The sequence below is a fragment of the Rattus rattus genome, chromosome 1, assembly GCF_011064425.1.
Source record: "Rattus rattus isolate New Zealand chromosome 1, Rrattus_CSIRO_v1, whole genome shotgun sequence".
NCBI lineage: Eukaryota > Metazoa > Chordata > Mammalia > Rodentia > Muridae > Rattus > Rattus rattus.
In genome coordinates, this window is record NC_046154.1 from 58,405,304 (window position 1) to 58,417,444 (window position 12,141).

General features: G+C 42.5%; 1 protein-coding gene across 1 annotated transcript in view; it reads left to right on the plus strand.

Annotated features, from left to right (window-relative positions):
* Positions 1 to 9,624: 9,624 nt before the first annotated feature.
* Positions 9,625 to 12,141, plus strand: part of Fggy (FGGY carbohydrate kinase domain containing) — a 364,908-nt gene continuing 362,391 nt past the window's right edge. Inside the window, exon 1 of the mRNA XM_032901907.1 lies at positions 9,625 to 9,719. The gene's annotated coding sequence lies outside the window, so the exon portion shown is untranslated. The remainder of the gene's footprint in view (positions 9,720 to 12,141) is intronic.

Below are 12,141 nucleotides of genomic sequence, written 5' to 3' on the forward strand. Positions count from 1 at the left end.
AGGCCAAAGAAACCATCTTAGAAGTTGTTTCGTTTTTATTAGCATTTAACATTTCTGTCACAACCAGTGTTGCTCCAAGGGATAGACCTGACTGGAGTGGCAAGAGATTGAAGAAAAGGCAAATAGAAAGAGACACAGAAAGTTGGGGGTTGGGAGGTCGGGGCACTCAGATGGAAATACAACAGTACCCCAGAAACTCAGTGTGCTTTTAATTGGAGTTGAATACAGTGGCCAGATCATTGCATGAAGTCAAAGTAGTAGATGGGGTTATACATAAATTAACAAGGAGGCAGGATGTATGGCATACAGCTAGATTAAGGAGACAGGTTTAGCTAATTTCAATAGGAGCAGTTCTTGTAGGGGACAGTCTTCAGGCCATAAATAGCCAGAGGGTAAGAAACTGTGGTGAACAGTTTCTGGGTACACTGTCAACATTCATGCTTGGAGAAAGGGATTGCCATTCCTTTGAGCTTCACCAGCAGGGGCATTCCTGTTAGGTATGAGACCCTGAGGCCTTTGACATGGCTATGTCCAAGTCAACAGCATACACTCACTCGGGGCTTCTTCCTTTCGCTATATATGTGTTTCTAATATACTTTGGCCACTTCAGTTCCCTATTCTCATAACCTGTCCTCCATCACTGTCTCCCCTCCAATACTTCAAAGCCCTCTTTCTCCTTTCATTTATTACCTTTATATTTATTGTTTTTTCCATTTAATTATTATTGTTACAAGTATACATATGTATAAATATGTAGCTACAGTCTGCTGAGACTGGTTAGTGGTGCTCATATGTTTGTTTTTAGAACTGATTATTTGGTATCAGATAACCAATTTAGGGGGTTCATCTCTGTGGAGGGATGATTGGTCTTCCTCTCCCAGCAGTCATTAATTGCCTATAGCTATCCACCTAGGGCGGGGCCTTGGGAGATTTCTCCCATTCACATTTGCATATCAACTAGAGTTGTCACACTGTTCAGGTCTTGTTTATGCTAGCATACTGCAGAGATTTCAGGGGTGCAGCTTCTCTGATCCTCATAGAAGACACAATCTCTGAGCTGATACCCTGGTCCTCTGGCTCTTGAATTCTTTCTGTATTCTCTTCCTTGATGTTTCTTGAGCCTTATGTATAGGGGTGGCATTGTGGATACATCAAGAAGGATTGAGCACCCTATGGTTAATTCTCTGCATTTTGACCAATTGTAGTGATCTTTGTTGGAAAAACAAAAGGAGAAGCTTCTTTAATGATAAGTAAGAGTTACAACTTGTCTGTGGGTATAGGATGTTTTTAGAATGCTGTTAGAGATTACATTGTATTAGGAAAAGTAGAATCTAGGAACATAGATTCTCCTCTAGGTTCCATGGTCTTAGTGATCATGGGTAGTTGACTAGGTTTACAGTATCAGGTGTGAATTCCCTCCTATTGTGAAGTCTGTAAGTTTAATTAGTCAGATTTTTGTTACCCCCAAGGCACAAGTGCTATTATTACATCATTTGGGATATCCTGGTCTTTGTTCATAGGCACCACAGGTGGGTAGGACTACTGATTGCTTTCCTTGCTTGGCAGCTTGCATAGCATCTTCCAGTCTTATGAGAACTAGGCCTCAGGTAGAAGGCTTTCATGTCAGTTCTAGCCCACTTCCTCGAATTCCTGTGTCGGAAGGATGTAACATCTTTGACAACAGAGACTTAATTTCAACTTTGATAAACAACCATGGGCAATGGTAGTAGCCTATGCTGTTTTGGAAGTATTTTGGACTCTCCTGACCAACAGCTCAATAGATTGTTCACGCATAATACTTGGGTTTTTGTTGGATAGACTATGACTCTTTAGGTGTGTTCAACTTTGTTTAAACTATATACAACACACACGCACACACACATACACACACATTGTAATTTTAAATAAGCATGGAACAACAATATGATTGCCCATCCTTTTACAAACATCCTTAACATTATCCATTCCTCTTGCCTTCCTCTTCCTTTGTTTCCCCATTAAATCCCCCTTCATTTTGTGCACTTGCAACTTGCTATTCCCTTTTCTAGAGCTTTCTGCACTGTCCCCTTTTACTTTTCTGATTTCTGTAGTTAAGCTAGGTGATGTCCTCACCACATCTAATGACTCAGAGCTTGGAATCACAAATAAGGTAGTATATGTGTTTTGGAGTCTGGGTTACCTCACTCAGGATCATATTCTTTAGTTTCATTCATTTACCTACAAATTTCATGCTTTTATTTTCTATACCCTTGAACATAATGTCACTGTGCACGTGTGGTGCCTTTATATCTCTGTGCCTTTTATAGGCTCCTTGAAATCAGAGAAGCTGGCTGCAGATTACCCAGTGATGGTTCCAGAGAGTTTGTCTTACCTGAAGAAAATTAATTTTGTGCTTCTCCTCAGATTTCAGAAAGGAAGCAATAGAATGCATAGACATGATATATCAGTGTGGTCCATAGTGACTGGATGATAGTGGTCCCTCCCCACAAGACTACCGTGAGAATAATAAGGAATTGCCAAATCTTTTGCATAGCTGATATACAGCCACCAAAATAGATAAGATGGATGAAGCAAAGAAGTGCAGGCTGACAGGAACCGGATGTAGATCGCTCCTCAGAGACACAGCCAGAATATGGCAAATACATAGGCGAATGCCAGCAATAACCACTGAACTGAGAGGCAGGACCTCCGTTGGGAATCAGAGAAAGGTCTAAAAAAAAAAAGAGCTTGAAGAGGTTTGAGACCCCATATGAACAACAATGCCAACCAACCAGAGCTTCCAGGGACTAAGCCACTACCCAAAGACTATACATGGGCTGACCCTGGGCTCCAACTGCATAGGTAGCAATGAATAGCCTAGTAAGAGCACCAGTGGAAGGGGAAGCCCTCCCCCCTGCCAAGGCTGGACCCCCCCCCAGTGAATGGAATTGTTGGGAGGAGGGCGGTAATGGGGGTAGGATGGGGAGGGGAACACTCAAATAGGAGGGGGAGGGGTTGGGGGATGTTAGCCTGGAAACTGGGAAAGGGAATAACATTTGAAATGTAAATAAGAAATACTCAAGTTAATAAAGATGGGAAAAAAACGATTAGAGAACCAGAAAGAAAGCTCTGGCAAAGGCATCATATTCACTATCACATTTGACCAAAGCCAAGACTTTGGTAGATAAAAGATAATTTTTTTCTCTCTGAAAGACTAGAGATTGGTTGGTGATCTATGCCATCATGCTTTCTTATTTCTGTATGTTTTCATCTTCTGTTACTAATATCAAGTAATTCTCCCTTGGAATTATTTGGATATATATTTTAAAATCAGATATCGTTTCTGTGTCTATGTGAAAAGAATATAAACAAAGTACATTTATTGATGATTTCAAAGGGGGAGAGAGAGACAGAGACAGAGACAGACAGAGAGAGACATACAGAGAAAGGGAAAGGGGGGCAGAAGGAGAAAGATAGAGAGACAGAGACAGAAAGAGAGAGAGAGAAACAGACAGACAGACAGAGACAGACACACACACATACACACACACACACACAGAGAGAGAGAGAGAGAGAGAGAGAGAGAGAGAGAGAGAGAGAGAGAGAGAGAGAGAGAGCTTTTCAAGTTCCCTTCGTCAATGATTTGGGGGAAAATGCTGAAGATTAAATCCAGAGTCTTGCGTATGCTATACAAATACTCCCACTGAACCATATCTTTAGGCCTCATTTTCTCTTTCAAATATTGTATTTGTTTGTTTTTAGAGACTACATCTCACAATATAGCCTTGGCTGATCTAGAACTCCCTACATATGCCAGGCTTGCATTAAACTTTCAGTAATCTCCTTACCTACCTCTGACTCATGAATTATTAGATCACAGTTCTGCACTACCACAATGGGCAGATTCAATTCTCTTGGTGATTCAGCACCTGACTTGGAAAGTTCTGCAGAGGAAGTGAGGAAGTATTAGCAATACCTTCATGTATGCATTGTCTCTAGAAAAAGAACATAGCAAGTAGGGCAGAGTTCCATGAAAGACAAATTCAGTTGCCACCTTCTTTACATCAGTCACAGCAGGTGCACTTGTCAGATGCTCCCCCACAGGCCCAGCCCAGGGAACAGGTTGCCCCTCTGCAGACTGAGCCCTGACCTAGCAGGGCAGCAGGAGAGACAGATCTTCCTGCAAGAGATTAACTTGCAGTCTTTGCAGGTGCAGGTGCAGGTGCAGGTGCAGGTGCAGGTGCAGGTGCAGGTGCAGGTGCAGGTGCAGGTGCAGGTGCAGGTGCAGGTGCAGGTGCAGAAACCTGAGCAGGTGCAGCAAGTGCTGTGGGGAGGAGAAAGAGAACAGTGAGCTGCAGACATAGGCAGGAGAAAGAGCAGTGATCATAGAGGTTCCCTGAAGCCAGCACACTCTGCTGTGCATGTCGGGGCCTTGCTCCTTCTGTCCCAGGTGTAACACACAGAAGCATACCATTGGACCTCTCCACTCTACAGCAGGGATTGCCCCGCCTCCCCAGCTATGGTGGCGACAATGAGGTGGTGATAGACAGAGTAACATAGAGCCTGCTTTCTCCTTCCTTGAAATGAGAACCTTGAGAAAAGGAAGGCGGGAATGGATGTTTGGCAAAGCTGCTTTCCCTGGGCGGAGGGGTGGGGGGGGTGGGGAAATGTGTATTTCTTAAAATATTGTTGTCTTGTCTTGAGAATGTCTGTAAGGTGACCGTTACTGGTTTGGAAATTTAGATGCTAGTATTATCTTTTTTATTTTACTGTATGTTACAAATCGAAGTTTCTCAGAATACAATTGAAACTCCCATTTGTTCCTGAAGAGGTTTGTAGGTGCTTTGTTCACTGAAATCTCAATGACAAGGTGTCTATTCATTTTGTATAGAACTATAACCAAGTACACATATGCGGATGGTGATCTGGCACTGCGTCACCCTGACAGCTCACATTTCCTGTCATAAGATATTTCCTTATTCAAGTGATATTTAATGCTAAATAACACCGTTCTGCTTCTACTACACTAAACATGGCATTAGGGAGGTTCTTGGAATTTTATGTTCTTGGATCTTGCATTCTATTTCTTTCTTTGACACGGTATGTGGTTCTAGAACCTTTCCTAGTGTTTAGAAGTATACATTTCTTGATTCTCTCATTTGGTAGATAGGAAAGTAGCACCAGAGGGTTACATCTCACTTAGATTACTCAACACTACCCTGTGGGTATGCTGCCTGGGACTCCTATGTCCTGTTTACATGGCTGCCATGAATACTATGCTGGAAGGATTATTTACCATGAGCACAAATCATTGGCCATTATCTGCCCCTCTGCCGTTTGCCCTCAAAGTACCACAGTGCTCTCTGATCACCACTGGCTCTTCAGGGCACTGCCGTGACTTCTTTGTCTTCAAATCTCAAGTTCAGTGTCACACCCATGGGATGCCTGTTCCAAGAGCCACTCCTTCACTTGGCCCAGGCCTCCACTTCCTTAGCAAGGAGCTCTTTCCGGTTTTGCTGAGCCTTAGCACTCAATCTCCATTGACTTCATCCTAATTACTACATAGTTTCGAATTATTGTGCTTTACAACATGTGTTCTTAAGAAAAAAACTTAAATATTCGAAGTAAACAAGGAATTTAATGAGCTTCTGTGTGCTCATCATCCAAATCCACCGACTACCAGACCCTTTCGATTGCTAATCCTTCCATCATTCCCATGACCCCTTACTTTCAGCTGTGCTACCTAATGTTTTATACATTTGGTACAAAACCGACACAACACGAAACATGTAATTCCAAATAGATGTGTTTATGAAACGTGAACATCTACCAAAGCTTTCAACATTCACGTTGACTGGGACACTTTCCTCATGTCCATGCACAGTTTGGCTCAGTCAGTTTCCCTCCTCAAGCCACTCTAGGTCCTTTACTTTCCTTCACTATAGTTTGTCTTGATGTTCATAACAGCACAAAATGCTGTCCCAGTATGTGAGTCCATCATTTCCTATAAATGCTCTCACAAAGCTCATGTGGTCTTCTCTGTTCTACTTTTCCTCGGTACAATTTTTTTGAGATCCATTCATGGCCTTATACTATCTATTCATCCTCCCCATCCCGTCTCTTTCACCAGTGTGAGATACATCTTCCCAGCCTATCCTAGGGCTGGACGCAAATCTGGTATCTTTACAAGAACTGTGACTGTGAAGATACCACCATCTTTCTCCCACCAAGATTCATGAAGGATGGTGACATTAAAGCACTTGCTTGCCACATTTTCTGCTGTGTGTCGTGATCCCACTGGAGTGTGGAGCAATCATAGAAATTAGGAGATGAAACCTGGAGAATAAATGGTCATTTAAGACATAATTGGTATTCCTGGATGACTCTTCTGAGTTTCACTTTCTTCTTAAATCACCCAATTATGTGAACCAATAAAGTGGCTATTTGTTTCAACAAACTCGAATTACAGTTTTTCAGGCAAGGAAAAGAATTATGTATAATCTTTAATAAGGTACCATCCTAAGTCTTCATATTATTTACCGCTCCAGAGGCATTCAAACTATTCAAGGAGATGGGAGTAATAAATATTTCAGAATATATGATCCAAGAGGAATTGTGGTTCATATGTTATGTAATAGGGTTAAAAGTCATTAATTTTTATAATGACAGACCTTAACACTCAGATGCCACTACATTTCTGAGTGTGCTCTTCATCATTTTACTTCTATATATTGTCATCAAACACTTGATGACTACTGAATGAAAACAATGAACATTTGCAAAAAGGGAACTCATTCTTCTCTTCCCTGTAGAACATTTGTTAACAGAATCTGTCATGTAGCACGGATGGGAATTGTTTATGTTAATGATGTTATGTATTCATGCTTATGTCTATGCATAAATCTGTTTACTTGTGTACACATGCTTTTTTGTATCTCTAAGTTTATGTGCTTGTGTGCCTCTGAATAATTATATGGATTTCTATGTGAGTATGAAGTGGCAATATAAGACTATACAAATATGGTTGTACAAAGCGTGTTTGGCTACACATATGGTTGCGTGTTTCTATCAGTGCACCTATGTATGTGTCTATGTTTATCCTTCTGTATCATGACTTAATTTGTAGTTATGTGACTATGTATGTGTAATATAAGAGTGAGCGGCATGACTTCATGCGTGTATATCTGTAAACTCCACAGCTGTGGTCTAGCTATGCTTCGAGCCAGTCTTTAAAGGATTCACATGCAAGAAGCTTGATCCCTAGTGCAGTGATGTTTACAAGTGGCAGAACCTGTAAGCTGCGAGGACTTGTGGGAGGTAATATGCCACTGGGAATATGCCATTGGTGTTCCAATGAGATTGATGCTGGTTTCTTGGAGGGAGTTAGATTTTCAGAGATCAGACTGTGAATGAAGAAAGGCCAACCGTGCACTTGCTGCCTTCCACATGGAGTCATTTTCTCTTCTGTTTTTCAGCCACCTCGTGTCATAGCCAGTATTTTACGAAGTACTCAGGATTTGTTATTTCTTCCCATAAGTTGTAGCGTGAAATGGGTGTTTTCCATGTTCCACGAGGCAATAGGCACATTCCATTTCTGGGCTCTATGAAGGAAGAGCTGGGGCAATGTATTGTGTGTATTAAGTATACAACCTTTTGCAAAACATTTATGTGATGTGGTTTCGGAGGGTTGTGTAGTAGAGGTCTGTTGTAGTTTGCCCTGGAGTTATCTGTATTTTGATGCTAATTCCACTGCCCCAAGGACAGCTGCCTAGTCACGTGCTCAGAACTCAGGTGACTTCACCGAACCACCTCCCCATTGAATTTGTAAAATACAGGTGAGGGGCAGGTACAGGATAGAAGGAGGCCTATCATTGGAGGAGAAGGAAGGATGGGCGGGAGAGAAGTTTGAAGGAAGAGGAGGAGACTAGGGGAGAGAGGAGAGACGGAGAGAGGGGAGAAGCCATGACAGGTGATGTTAAGATTCTGCTCTGTGTATTTACAGGTTGTTATTAATGTTCTCAAGGGATGGATGGTACTGGGCTTAATATGTTTAAGTGGGCAATTATATCTTACCAATTGGGTCAAAGATTATTGTGTTGTGTGTTCTTTTATGTGAGGGGTTGAGTGTAGGAAAGTGTGTGGCTGGGCTGTGTTTCCGCCAAGATATCTAGCAGATATCTTGGGACACCGCGGTGCGGACCTAAGCGGGGTAAAAGACAACTATACTCTTTTTTATTTTTATATTTTTACAACAACAGAGGTCAGTCACCCGATTTCTAGTGGTAGGTGAGCTGCAGGGTCTTTTGGACTCCCCCTGGTCTGGTCTACACTGCATTATGAACCCAAGCTTTTCACCATGTTTCTTTCCTCTGTGTGGTTTTATCCCAAGGTCCTTTTATTGTTTAGAATGGCTGCTGGGGGCCCAGGCACAATGCGACTTTTGCTACTGATAGTATGCTATTCAAGAGGAAATAAATAAATAAAAAAAAACCATACCAAATATACCAAAGACTAGAAACAGCTATCCACTCAGGCCAACACACTAATTTATGTTCAGCAAAGAGGAGACCTTTTATGCTCCCACACCCGACCATAGTCCGCAAAGCAACAGGAACGTTCCATTGCTGGGATATATTAAGAAAGAGCTGGGACGATGTATTATGTGTATTAAGCATCTAAGAAACGCAGTCATAGTGTAGATCAGTGGCTCTCAACTGTCCTAAAGCTGAGACCGTTTTGGTAGTGACCTCTTGCTGTAGTGACTCAACTATAAAATTATTTTTTTTTTTGCTACTTCTTCACATATCTACTTTTGCTATCGTTATGAATCATAATGTAAATATCTGAGATACGGACACCAAAGCAGGTTGAGACTGCTTGTGTAGAGGAAATTAAATCTAAAGCAAGACCTCCAGCAGGGTGCAGGACTAATCCTGTGGCCTCAGCCTCACCAAGACAGAGTTCTCACCTGGATGACCAAGAGAGATAGATCACTTGCTTACTCTCAAGTCCTGTGGATACCAGTCTTAACATAATAAATACATTAGGTCTGTTTCAGGAAGTCCCTGTTATTATTCAGAAGGTTTGGCCTTCACAACTTGGGATAGTCTCCAGTAAAAACCCAAACCGGTTTTGGGCTCTCAGCATCTAGCGATAAGGATGGAAAACATGTAGCTTACTGGAAAGGTCAGTATCAACTCGTCTGTCAACTTCTCAAAGGCAGGAGCCCATTTTTCTTTGAGATTTACTGTAATCTTTACCTCAAAGACGATGCACCTTAAGCACACGATGAAGTGAGAGAATTCCTGAAAAGCACCGGGTATAAAGGGTTCGAGGAATTGTAAGCCCACAGCAACCCTGGTGCTCAGCCGAGAGCGATTTAACAGTCCATTAGATACTGTAGGATGGGCTAGGAGAGCTGGCGCTCAGAGGGGATTGCTTAGATTGAGCAGTCTCTGTTGCCTTAGCGGCTTTAAAGTCTAGGCAGCGATCTAAGGAGGAGTTTGAAACGCAAAGCCAGGACTTGCAGTGTAGCGGGAAGGGGCAGGACTCACAAGTACTGACCATTCCTGGTGCCCGTTTCAAAGGACCAATCAGGATACGCCTTACAAGGATTGCTGGAGTGGCTGCACAGAAGCAGGCGGAGTCACAGCTTGTTTGGACCGCCCTGCTGGGTGCGGTGCGGCTGTGCTTGGTGGCCTGCTGGCCTGCTAGCTAGAATGTGATTTCATATTGGACAAGTAAGTGACCCTCCCAGGGGCTCTTGCAGGCACGCAGGCTCTCAGCCGGCTCCTAACAAAAAGCTTCTCTAGCCTGCTAGATGTTTCCCTCCTTCACCTTTGGGTCTCGCTCCAGCCAGGCCATCTGCTCGCCTTTCAGTTTCCAGTGTATTCTGGGTGAGGTGTCTTGCCCAAGGGAGAGGCCTTTACTGCATCCCAACCACTGCCCCACAGATGTCTGGGGCCTAAGGCCCTATCTCCCTGAGTAGTTTACAGTTAATTAAATAAAGTGTTTATCTTTCTCCCAGAAAGAGAATTTTGCAACCCCGCCCCCTCCCGCCCCACCAAATTTGGGGACAATTCTCTAAACATTTTAAGTCTTTGAATTAAAGTTTGTCAGTGTAAAGGCATTTCAGGACTGGAGCTGTTTAAGGTTTTAGAAGCTGAGCTGGTGGAGATTGTGTTTGATGCGACGTCAGTTTAAAAGGGATAATGCCATCTGTCTTGTTACAGGGCTGTAGACTAGCAGGGATATAGGGGAATCTTTCCGTTTTCTTGACCTGTCCGTTTCACGTGGGGGAATTCCTCTGTCACTGGAGCATTTCACTGGGGCATTGCTTATATGTTAGCTCCAACTTCTTCCCCTAATTAAAGGGCAAGCTATGGCCAAGTTTGATCCGTAGATCAAATGGGAAGTGTCAATTCCAAAGGTCCCATTGGATTGTGCTTTTAGGGAGCAGAAGAATAAGGAACAATTAAAGTCTGCCTTTGTGGATTTGTAGGTTTGTCTCGTTTCATTTTCCTGTTCTTTTTAAGGGGTTTCTGGTCTTCACTGTTAGCTATGTGAGTCCTGATGTTCCCTTTCCTGTTGCTAGCTGGGGCTGCTGCTATTCTGTCTTCTGGAGTGTCCTGTTAATGCAGCTGTCATGCTTGATCTTGACTTAAAAGCTTCTACCCTGGCTGTACTAGTGAGCACCCCAAAGGACCACTACTGACTATCACAGGGTTGGGGGGTGGAAAATAAGGGTGAGGAGGGCCTGTGGATGATTATTTTTGAGGGGGGAGTGGCATAGGATTAGGAAGTCAAAGTTTGCAGGTTGGAGAAGGGAAAAACTCAGAAGGTGGAACACTGTGTTTTTGGGAAGGAGTCCAGGCTCTCACCCAGGCTGTGATGAATTCTGGTGGGCTCTGTCTTCTGGAGTTTAGTTCCTTTTCTATAACCTTTATCTAAAACCACAGTCAATTATTAGCTTTTTAAAAGACAACAATGATGACAACAACAACAACAACAACAACAACAACAACAACAACAACAACAACAACAACACTGCTTGAGGCAAAGCCCTGTCTTTAAACTCTTAACCACAAGGAAAGTCTGAGATGGCTGCTTGTCTGGACTGTGCCATAGAGACCATCTAACTCTGAGATGATCACAGGAAGAGAGGTGTTCTCAGCTGGGGTAGTAAGTAGCAGTCCTATTGAGGAGTGGTTGGCATATAATTAACTGTATAGTTTAGATTCCATTTGCTGAGATTTTAAGCATTCTAGCATCATTGTTGATAATGGATATTGATTTGTAATTTTCCTTTCTTGCATTTTCTGAGTTATGTTTTCTAACTAATTTTGGCCTCAAAGAATCAGGGAGTATTTTACACACACACACACACACACACACACACACACACACACACACACACACACACACACACACACATTTTCTCTCTAATGATGAGTGGAACTCACTAGGAAAGTCACCTGGGCCTGGTGTTGTATGTAAGGGGTGCCAAGTACAAAGCCTTTTGATCTAAAAGCCTCCTTATACTTCCTGTTGCTGTGAGAAACCCATGGGGAAAGTAACTTAAGGCAGGAAAAGTTATTTTAGCTCATGATTTCAGTTCATCACGGTAGGAACAGCGCACATCATCAAGGATGGGTGGGAGATGTTTTTAGGTCTAAGATGTTTTTAGGTTAGTAATACAAGTTATGATAGAAAACGATTTAGGTGCAGAACTCTGGACTCACCAAGATAGAACACATAATAGAGTTATTTAATTGTTGCCAAACACAAATGGACTGAACATTTTGAATGCAGTTCTTACATGATAGTTTTCATAGTTGTTTCAGAATTATTTTTATTATGTATAGATTATCATCGTAAGAAAAGGAGCCTTTTATCGGACTAATCAGGAATTAATGGGGGAACACTCTTAACAGCACATTGGTTATACAATACACAAGATGACCCTCAACAAAAAAGAGAAAGAAAAAGTATGTTTCACTGGTGGGCTTTCTCTCTATCCCCATTCAGTCACACCCTGCCATGAGATGGTGTCATTCACGTCCCGGGTGGGTCTTATCTTTTAGTTAATCCTTTCTAGGAATAGTCACACAGATATCACACAGATACACTGGTAGTGTGTTTTACTAATTTCCCAGACACAGA